This window comes from Peromyscus eremicus, chromosome 23 (assembly GCF_949786415.1).
Source record: "Peromyscus eremicus chromosome 23, PerEre_H2_v1, whole genome shotgun sequence".
Classification (NCBI taxonomy): domain Eukaryota; kingdom Metazoa; phylum Chordata; class Mammalia; order Rodentia; family Cricetidae; genus Peromyscus; species Peromyscus eremicus.
Window position 1 is genome coordinate 27726017 of NC_081438.1, and position 11087 is coordinate 27737103.

General features: G+C 40.7%; 1 pseudogene; it reads left to right on the forward strand.

Annotated features, from left to right (window-relative positions):
* Window positions 1-2079: 2079 nt before the first annotated feature.
* Window positions 2080-10513, forward strand: LOC131898615 (cytochrome P450 3A9-like; annotated as a pseudogene).
* Window positions 10514-11087: the final 574 nt, after the last annotated feature.

An 11087-nucleotide genomic window follows, 5' to 3' on the forward strand; every position in this document is an offset into this window, starting at 1 on the left:
GTGGTACTGCTGGGTCCTGAGGTAGATTGACTCTCAATTTTCTGAGAAACTGCCATACTGATTCCAAAGTGCCTCTACAAGTTTGCACTCCCATCAACAGTGGAGGAGTGTTCCCCTTGCTCCACATCCTCTTCAACATAAGCTGTCTTCAGTGTTTTTGATCTTAGCCATTTTGACAGGTGTAAGATGGGTCTAGCTCAACACTCTTGTTTCTATGATATAGGGACACAAAGTGATCACCAAACATTCATGGGAATGGACACAGAGAAGACAACTTCATCTGTTGCATTCTGTAAGCATTCTACAGGGGACTAGAGACATAAAAGAGAGTCATAGCCGGACTATGTCTTGCAGAAACTTATGACTTGATAATGGAAACATGTATGGAAACCAATAACATTCTTGGAGGGAGAAAAATATAATTGTTTTCCTGGACATAATAAAGCTTCTCCAGGAGACTGAGTATTTCTATTGTTTGATGAGGTTGGTAAGGAAGGATTCTACCAGATGGGTTTTTTTTTTTTTTTTTTTTTTTTTTTTTTATTCAGCTGGGATCTCCCACTCACCCAAGCTCTCTTTCCCTCGACCCTCGCCCTTCACTACCCCCACTCCTGTCCAGGCTCATCATGTAGATCTCATTCCATTTCTCTGTCGTTGGGCGATCCCTGTGTCTTTCTTGGGGTCCTGTTTTCCAGGTAGCCTGCCTGGTGATGTGAGTAGCATAGCAGTCCAGTCATCCTTGTTCCACATCTAGTATCCTGTTATGAGTGAGTACATACCATGTTTGTCTTTCTGAGTCTGGGATACCTCACTCAGGATGATTTTTTCTAGATCCATCCATTTGTCTGCAAACCTCATGATGTCATTGTTTTTCTCTGCTGAGTAGTATTCCATTGTGTATATGTACCACATTTTGTTTATCCATTCTTCAGTTGAAGGGCATCTAGGTTGTTTCCATGTTCTGGCTATTACAAACAACGCTGATATGAACATAGCTGAACAAGTGCTCTTGTGGTGTGGTTGAGCATTCCTTGGGTATATGCCCAAGAGTGGTATAGTTGGATCTTGGGGGAGATGGATTCCCAATTTTCTAAGAAATCGCCATATTGATTTCCAAAGTGGTTGTACAAGCTTGCATTCCAGATGGGTTTTTAAAGAATGGATTTTTGAAGGATGAATAAGGGTCTTCTGTGAGACAGAGGATATTGTAGGCAGAGGGAAGTGAATTAAAAAATACCTGTAGATATAGCTCATTTGACTGAATTTCAAGGACTGAGAAATAAAAACAGCCCTGGGCAAAAGGACAGACTACAGGAAGTTAAAGTCAATAACTTCACATGAGTCTCTGATACGAAGCAATAACCTTTAGACCCAGTGATAACATAGGTTGTTGCTGTGGGATGTTCTGTATGGCAAATGTGTTGCTAATTAGTCAATAAATAAAACACTGATTGGCCATTGGCTAGGCAGGAAGTGTAGGCAGGACAAGGAGGAGAATAAAGCTGGGAAGTGGAAGGCTGAGTCAGAGAGACACTGCCAGCCGCCAAGATGAGAAACAGCATATGAAGATGCCGGTAAGCCACGAGTCACGTGGCAAGGTATAGATTTATAGAAATGGATTAATTTAAGCTATAAGAACAGTTAGCAAGAAGCCTGCCACGGCCATACAGTTGAAAGCAACATAAGTCTTTGTGTTTACTTGGTCGGGTCTGAGAGGCTGTGGGACTGGCAGGTGAAAGAGATTTGCCCTGACTGTGGGCCAGGCAGGAAAACTCTAGCTACAGGTTGTATTTAAATTGATCTTTCTATCAGACAAATTCAAAGATCCAAGTGGACACATGTTTGCCAACTGCTGAGGAGGAGAGTGCACCTGACTCATGGAACTGTGGGTGGAGCACAGTGGTGTTTTCATTGGCTGCAAGGCCAGCCCAACCCCTTTCCCAGTCCTTAAGCACTGCAGGCTGGCCTCCTTGAGTCACAGCTGGGTGGGGAAGGGAGCTCATCAGGCTCAGACCTGCAAGGTGCAGCACACAGCTGAGAATAAAGCACAAAAGAGAGACTTGATTAAAGAAAGCGGCAATGGATCTGATCCCAAACTTTTCCACGGAAACCTGGATATGGTTACCAGCCTGGTGCTCCTCTACCTGTGAGTAAATTGCTCAGGCTCCTCTCCTCGGTGATCAAGACTTGGGGATGCAAATTGGATAATTTCCTCTACCTTTTTGGAAAATCCAAAGAGAAAATAAGGGGATGTTGCTTCAGTGTGTGGGATGCTAAGATCTACAGTGTTGCTATTGGTCTTGTGCAAATCCCTCCATGGGGATAAGCAGGCCTTCCCCTTATACTAAACTCCACTTTCTGTGGATAGAAGAATAGAATGACCTCAGTGAGACTTGGGGTATCCTCTGATTGAGTCTTGGTTTTTCCCCAGATTAACCAACCAGAGCTCAGCAGAAGCAGATTACAAATAGCTGGTCACTGTGATGGGAGGAGCTTCTGCAAAGTCTCGGGATTGTGGGGATGGGAGGAGCTTCTGTGTCATCTTCACCTAGTTTCTGCTCCCTTGTCCCACCTCTAAGACCATTTATGCAATGCCCCTAGTATACCCCAGGCTCTGTGGTAGGCTCAGATTGCCTATTTTTTTTTTTTTTGTTACTCATCCTTAAGTATCCCAAACTTGGTTCTTCTTTATAATGTGAAGAATTATTTGCTAAGTGGTGAATCTTTAGGGCAAAGGAGACCCGACTTTGATTTTTTTCCCTTCCTGGTTTCCCTTCAAGTTCATAGCATCTGTATAAGGAGTTACTCCTCCCCAGCTATGAGATCTACTGGCATCCTCAAAAGGCAGACACTCTGAAACAATTTTGATTTTAAATATTTTCCCTCTATGTTCCACTGGGAGTATCAATCAAAACATCTATCTCTGTACTTCCTTTCTAATTGGGATGCCTTCATAAGGGTACAAGTGAAGAAGGAAGTTATCCTGAGTCCCAGGATAACAAACATGTGACCTAGACCACTGTAGACAGCTCATTCTACTGTCTCTGTGTGTGTGCATTCAAGTGCATGCGCGCATGTGTGTGTGTGTGTGTGTGTGTGTGTGTGTGTAGACACACCTATTAGTCCATGGATAGTAGATGCTCCTTCCTCACCAAACACATCACACTTGATTTCTATCACCAATTAATATTAATAAATGATAAACACTCATGGTAATATGGAAACAGACATTTCGAACATGGTTTTATTCTTGGAGAAAAAATATTTAAGATATTGTGGCAATATCGTTCCCATTTGATCATGTTTTACAATTATTTGAAAGGTTTCATTTCATTCTATTTGATCCTAAAACTTCAGTGAGATATGCCAGCAGCCTTCTTTCAGAAGGCTAAAATGGGGCTGTTGCTCTCAGTATTTGTGACAACAAATTGTGTGAAGTGACTTCATCTGTTTCTAAGTGTCAGGAATGTAAGCCTAAGGCATAAGCAAATACATGGGACAGACTGTACGTATGGTTCGAAATAAACTCAGCGAGCAGGTTTTTTGTTTTTCAGTTCAACAGTTTTTGCTGTGCTTGTCCATCAGGTCATGTGAGTTTTTCAGTGTAGGTGGATAAGGAAGAGAATGGGACAGTGATGGCATGAACTCTTTTCAGGTATGAGTTAGGATAGTGGTTTTCAACCTGTGGATCGTGACCCCGTTAGGGGATCAAGCAACCCTTTCCTAGGGGTCACATATCAGATACCCTACATATCAGGTATTTATATTAAGAGTCATAGCAGTATCAAAATTGCAGTTACAATGTAGTAAATAGTTTTATGGTTGGGGGTCACCACAGCATGAAGAACTGTGTTAAAGGGTCACAACATTAGGAAGGTTGAAAACCACTGAGTTAGGAGAAAGTAAGAAAATACTCCTCTCCTCTCAAGGACAAAGTCTCAGATACACTTTTGGGTTGCAGCCCCCCCACTGAAGATCAGAAGGGCAGACCCACTGGCGTCCAGTTTCCTATATGTAGAAGTATTCTAGCCTGAATCTCACATTAACAGTGATGTTTGGGGACATTTGTAAATAATTCACTGTAGGACTTAGAGCCAAAACAATTCATCTACTTTTTGAGTTAACCTTTGTGGGCCTGGGGAGTCTCTCAGATAAATGTGGAGTTAAAAATGAAGATCAAAAATAATTGCTGCTGTTGAAGTTTTTGTTGTTATTTGTTGCTTCCATGTTATCCCCCACTCCAGCTTGAATGTTACAGTTCCTGTGTGTGTAACTGATAAGCCTGCACAATATACAGTGACAATCCCTAAGAACTTGATCTCCCACTTTACAGATACTGAACCTATACACATGGAACTTTTAAGAATTTGGGGATTTCTGGACCCAAACCACTGCCTTTCGTGGGAAATATTCTTGCATACCGAAATGTAAGTGTTGACTGAGTGCTCTACTTGGATTATTGTGGTTGCCAAAACTAGCTTAGTTCCTTTCATTAGAAAGGCCAGATCTGCCGGGCAGTGGTGGCGCACGCCTTTAATCCCAGCACTTGGGAGGCAGAGCCAGGCGGATCTCTGTGAGTTCGAGGCCAGCCTGGACTACCAAATGAGTCCCAGAAAAGGCGCAAAGCTACACAGAGAAACCCTGTCTCAAAAAACCAAGAAAGAAAAAAAAAAAAAAGAAAGAAAGGCCAGATCTTACGTGACAGTTCTCAGGTTTTATTATTATTGTCTTTGGAGGACGTGGTTTGGTGCAGCTGATCAGCTCAGACCTCATTTTGGGGACTTGTTCAGATTTATGAGCCTCAAAAAAGTTTTGCTTTTTTTCCAGTATATATTCTAGCAAGGGACAGTAATGCCTCTGGAACCCCTTTTTAAGTTCATACATATTTGTTTGTTTGTTTGTTTGTTCGTTCATTCATTCATTCATTTGATTAGAGTGTGTGAGAGTGTGTGTGTGTGTGTGTGTGTGTGTGTGTGTGTGTACATGAAGGTCAGATAATCACTAGGAGAGTTGATTCTCCTCTTGCACCTTGTGGGTACTGGAATCAAACTCAAGTCAACAAGCGTGGGTGGCAGATGCCTTCACCTACTGAGCCATCTCACTGGCCACTTTTGTTTCCACAGCTGAAAACATCACAATTGAAACTTGGCAGAAGTTTTGCTTCATTTTGTTTTTCAGTTTTGAAAGTGTTCTAGTTTCCTTTCTGTGGCTGGAATTAACCATTCTGAACAAGGGAGGTGGCGAGATGGTTCAGAACATTTGCTCTTACAGGGAACCTGAATTTGGTTCCCAGCACCCACATGGCACCTAACTCCAGTTCCAGGGGATCTGATACCTCTTGCCTGCTGGGACACAAGGCTTACACACAGGGCACATACATACATGCAGGCAAAGCACCCATACACATAAGATACAAATAAATCTTTAAAACAAAATGTTGTGAGCAGTGCAAATTAGGGAAGGAAAGGTTTTCTATCATCTTAGTGCTTGGGATTCATTATTGACAGATATCAGGCCAGGAACCTGGGTCAGAAACCGTGGAGGAACCTGCTTCCTGACTCTCTCAGGCTCTTGTTAGTTATCTTTCTTATACGGCCCAGAACTACCTGCCCAGGGAATGGAAACAGTGAGCTGAGTCTCTTACATCAATTAACCATCAAGATAAGCCCCCATAGACATTGGCTCCACAGGCCAATCTGATCTTGGAAATCTCTCAGTGGAGACTCCCTTCTCATATTATTGGCTCTGTCAAGTTGATAATTAAAACAAACTAGGACAGGAAGTAAAAAGTCAAAGGAAATGGTTAAATTACATTGTTTCCTGTAGTTATGACATCTCTCCGCCTTTCTGTGTTCATTAGGGACCCTGGGAAACAAGGTCTCTGTCATTCCTCCCTTGCTTGTTTTCTCAATCAACAACATGCCTGAGACTCACCCACTCTCTAGATTGAAAGAGATCTGGAGTTTGTTCCTGTTCCTAGTTCTTCTGGTGTTCTAGGGAGAGCTTATGAGGTAAACAAAAAGGACTCTAAATATGGAGATAAACAATGATGCCTGTTCCTGGGAATCTCCCTCGATTTCTCTTAGCTTCTGTTTCCTCTTACACCTAAGAAAGGAATGACTTAGAGTCCTTGCACACTTAAGGATGACATGTGGGGAAGCAAACACACTTTAAAGAGACAACGTATTCACTATTATTCACAGACAAAAGTAAACGGCCATGCACGTACAATGTTGGGGGGAAGTCTGAACAATTTCAAGTTCTCCCATTTCAAATATCTCCTATATTCTCTCTCCCTCTCACTCATACACCTAGGAACAACAACATTCCTCTTACTGCCAGTGATGGATAGTTAACCTGATTTAGAAAGATTCAAATCTTTTAGATATAGATAATCCCAATTAGAGATAAGGGCAGTCTACTTAAAATAGTAGTCAGGAGCAGCAAGATAGCTCAATTGGTAAATGTGTCTGCCAAGAATCCTGACTACCTGAGTTTGGGCCTTAGAACCCATGTGGTAGAAGGAGAGAATTGACTACCAGAAGTGGTCTTCTGTTCTACTCTGTTCTACACACACACACACACACACACACACACACACACACACACACCAAATAAGTGTAAAAATAATAATAATGCATTTTCATTTTCTTTCTCTTCCCAGGGATTTTGGGAGTTTGACAGAGAATGCCATAAAAAATATGGGAAAATATGGGGGTAAGTGTTCTGGAAACTTCCATTTGTTTACTTGAAATCATCACATACCTCTGTGCCTGGAAGACGGTCATAGCCCATAACCTCTTGAGTTGAAGTTATGATTGTATGTATTTTAGAGGCTTTTAATACACAGGTCCCATATGTCTTCAGGTACCATGGTTCACAGACTGAATTAGTCTGATAAAAATTGCATTTTTTACTATTCTCGCAGACTTAATGGTCCAAGGATGGCTCACTTGATTTTCTGCCCAGTGTCTGGCTATTCAATTCAGTATCATGTATACACCACCCAGACTTAACAAATGTTCCCATTTATTTTTAATTGTGGTCTCTTTGTAGAACTATTTTGTGTATAATGAGCTACATTATACTTCATTTCATGAGACTCATGTGATATGTGGTCAGAATTCCTGACTTGAACTAGGAGCTCATATAGTTGTGTATTGCACAATTTGGATTATGGATCTTGTAACATCTGGATCAGCATCTGGGTTCTGGGCATGCCAGGAACAGAATAGTTGAATCCTTTCAACTATTAATTGAATCCTTTCTGCTTTGCCAATGCAGGTTTTATGAGGGCCGACAGCCTGTGTTGGCTATCATGGATCCAGACATAATCAAAACAGTGCTGGTGAAGGAATGTTATTCTACTTTCACAAACCGTCAGGTAGGCATCTATTTTTTAAATTATTTAAACATCTATTCATGTATTCACACATTTGTTAGGTTTTTGGGGTCGGTCTCTCTCTCTCTCTCTCTCTCTCTCTCTCTCTCTCTCTCTCTCTCTCTCTGTGTGTGTGTGTGTGTGTGTGTGTGTGTGTGTGTGTGGAGGGGGGCATGTGAGGGGTGTGTATAGTATTGTGTAGTAGATGTGCAGTATATGCACTCATATGTGTAGATGTCCCTGCCCCAAACACACAAGGAAGCCAGAGAAGGATATGAGATGACCTGCTCTATTACTCTCTCATTCCCTACTGAGCTTGGAGGTAATCTGGCAGCCCAAAGCTCCTGACATTTTCCTGTCTCTGTCCTTCGCACAGCTGAAATTACAGGCATGTGTGGCAATACGCAGCTTTTGAAGTTGGTGCTTGGGATTTGAACTCACCAAGCAAGCGCTCTTACCCACTGAGTCATCTCCCCAGTGCCATGTTCATGCATTAGGTTTTTTATTGTGAAGTGATTCTAACTTCATAGGGAATTGAGTAAAAATGTACATAAAGGTTCCATCTATGTTTCCTCCATTTGTTTCCATGGTAATATCTGTAGTAACTATAAATTTAGTATCTTTCTGTGACAGGAAATTGATAGAATCCATATATATTATTCAATTATCTATTTTATGTGTCTTTATTTTATGTGTGTGTGTGTGTGTGTGTGATGTCATACAAAATTAACACATGTGTGCCTATCTATAACAGCCAACAGTCAAGACAGAACTGTTCCTTCAATGTTGATAAGGCTCCCACGTGCTAAGCTGATAAAGTGGCCATGTACAGCTTGTTTTTTCTTCTTAATGGGAATCTATGCTTATTTTCTTCATTATTAGCATATATTTATTATGCAAAATAATAAGTTTTCTTATGACATTTCTTACCGTATATAATGTACTTTATAAACATCTTTCCATTACCATCTTATATCTCCCTCTCCCTCTGGTCTTCTTCCCAAATATACTCCTTCTATTTCCATGGCATTTAAACAGTCTAATGCAGATATTGCATATGAGAAGAAGCATGTGATACTTGTATTTCTAAATCTGGCTTGTTTCTCTTAACATGATGATCTCCAGTTCCGTCCAATTTCCTTCAAATAACATAATTTTGTTCTTCTTTATGACTGAAACAAACTTCATTTGTGTGTGTGTGTGTCACATTTTCTTTATCCATTCACCTATTGATGGGCACCTGTGATAATTAATCTTGATTGTCAACTTGACATATGCTAGAAAAGGGAACTTCAGTTGAAGAATTTTCTCTGTCCAATAGGCCTATGAGCGCATGTCTGTGAGGCATTTTCCTGATTGTTAACTGATTTAGGAGAGTGAAGCCCACTATAAGTGGTACCATCCCTAGGCCAAATGACCTTGACTATATAAGAAAAGTAGCTGAACATGAGCCTTGGAGCAAGCCAGTGAGCAGCATGCCTCTTTTGGTTTCTGCTTCAAGCTCTTGACTTAAGTTCCTGACTTGGCTTCCCTCAGTGATGGATTACAACCTGTAAGCTAAAATAAACCTTTTCCTCTACAAGTTGCTTCTGGTCATGGCATTTGTCACAACAACAGAAAGCAAACTAGAACAGTACCTAAGCTGATTCTACACCATGACTATTATGAATAGAAAAACCAAAAAACATGAGTGCACTGGTATCTCTGTGGTACACTGAGTTCAATTTCTTTACTTTTATACCCAACAGTAGTGTAATGAATTGTATGAGAGTTAAGTGTTCAGGCTTATGACATTTCTCTACACTGGTTTCTATGATGGCTGCACAGATTAGCATTCCAACCAGTAAGATACAATAGTTCATTTTCAGCGTATTTTCACTAATGTTTGTTTAATGGGAATCTTTCTGTAAGAGGGGGAAAATCTTATTTAAAGGATGCAAATACATCTATTTTTCCTTTGTGGATTATGCTTTTGTAACATGTCTGAAAATTCATCCCATAAACCTCCTTGTTGGTTGTTTGTTTTTCTTTACTAAACTTTACAGTTTTAAGTTTTAATCTAAGTCTGTGATCTATTTTGTGTTATGTTTCCAGGTTTTTTTTTACATAATTGAATCATTTTTGCACCTGTGGGGAAAAAGTACCTGGGGTCTTGGAAGATGGATCAATGTATAAAAGCAGTTAGAACACAGCCTGTGTTCAGCTCCTCATAACCCATGTAAAAGATGGACACAGTAGCACACACATCTGTACTCCCAAAACACACCTATGAAGAAATGGAAGTAGAGACAGAATTTGTGAAAACTTGCAGACTAGCTGCCCTGGCCTAAGCACTGGGAAACAGCAGACACTGTCTCAAACAAGGTGGAAAGGTGAATCAACATCCAAAGATTCTCCTCTGGTCTCTACACACTTCATGGTACACACACACACACACACACACACACACACACACACAAACATGCACTCATTCATAAGAAAGTACACACACTCACATAAACACACACAAATCAGTAGGGAAAACATTCTGGTGTGGGAAAACATTCTGGTGTGGGAAAACATTCTGGTGTAGAATCATATCAGTTTAGACTACAAAGAGTAAATTCATTAAGCCAATGATTTAATGATTGTATTGAGGACCAAGAAAGAATGAAAATCATTTGGGGCTGTGTCTGTGGATGGACTACTCATTCACTGTTATGTACCATAGTCCTGTGTCTGTCCCTCCCAGAACAGCACACACTCTTGATTATTGTAACTGCATTGTGACTCCACATGAGGTACAACAATTGGTTCCTCTTTTTTTTTTTTAGAATCCTTTATATCTACCCTTCTTTCATTGTCTTTTCATGCAAATTCAGAATAAGCTTTATTGATGTCTACACATGAAAACCCCACTTACCTACACTATCAGAATTGGATTAAATCTCTTGATAAATATGAAGAAAATCACTGTTCTTAGCACTTTGAGTTGTGCGTGTATTGCCTACATGCATGTGTCCATGTGTGCACATGCAGACATAAGTATAGGACATTGGGTGTCCAGTTTTATCATCCTGCCTTATTCTCTTGAAATAGGGTCTCCCACTGAACCAGAAGCTCATTGCTTCATCTTGGCTTGATTACCAGTGAACTATTTCGATCCCCCTGTCTCTGTTCTCAGCACTGTATTTATTGCACCTGTAGCCATGCCCAACTTTTTCTAATGTGAGTGCTGTGGATTCAAACTTGGGTCCTCATGCTTGAGTATCAGTGGCCACATCAGAGGAGCAGCAGGTGGCAACTGAAGTTCAAGGTGTCAGCCCACCAGGAGGCAACTCCCGCATGGGTGAAAGTTGGATAGGCAAGGCCCCAAGGCCACAGACTCCAGAATGTCTTTTGTTTCTGCTGTGCCATTACATGCTTTCCACTGCCATCTTTCTCTGGTATCTGGTATGGTGTGAATGGGTGTGGGGAGATCCCCACTGCCTGTAATGTAGTATGTTTATCTCATAGAAACATCCCATTCTACTGGGCAGTTTTATTGTGGATTATTGTGAAGATGATTCCTTCCTAAGCTATACTGTCTAATTGATGATGATGATGATGATGATGATGATGATGATAATAATAATAATAATAATAATAATAATAATAATGTTAGTTTGATGAATAAAAATATATACAAGTAAATGTTACACATCTAGGGCCTATGAGTTTCACCTAA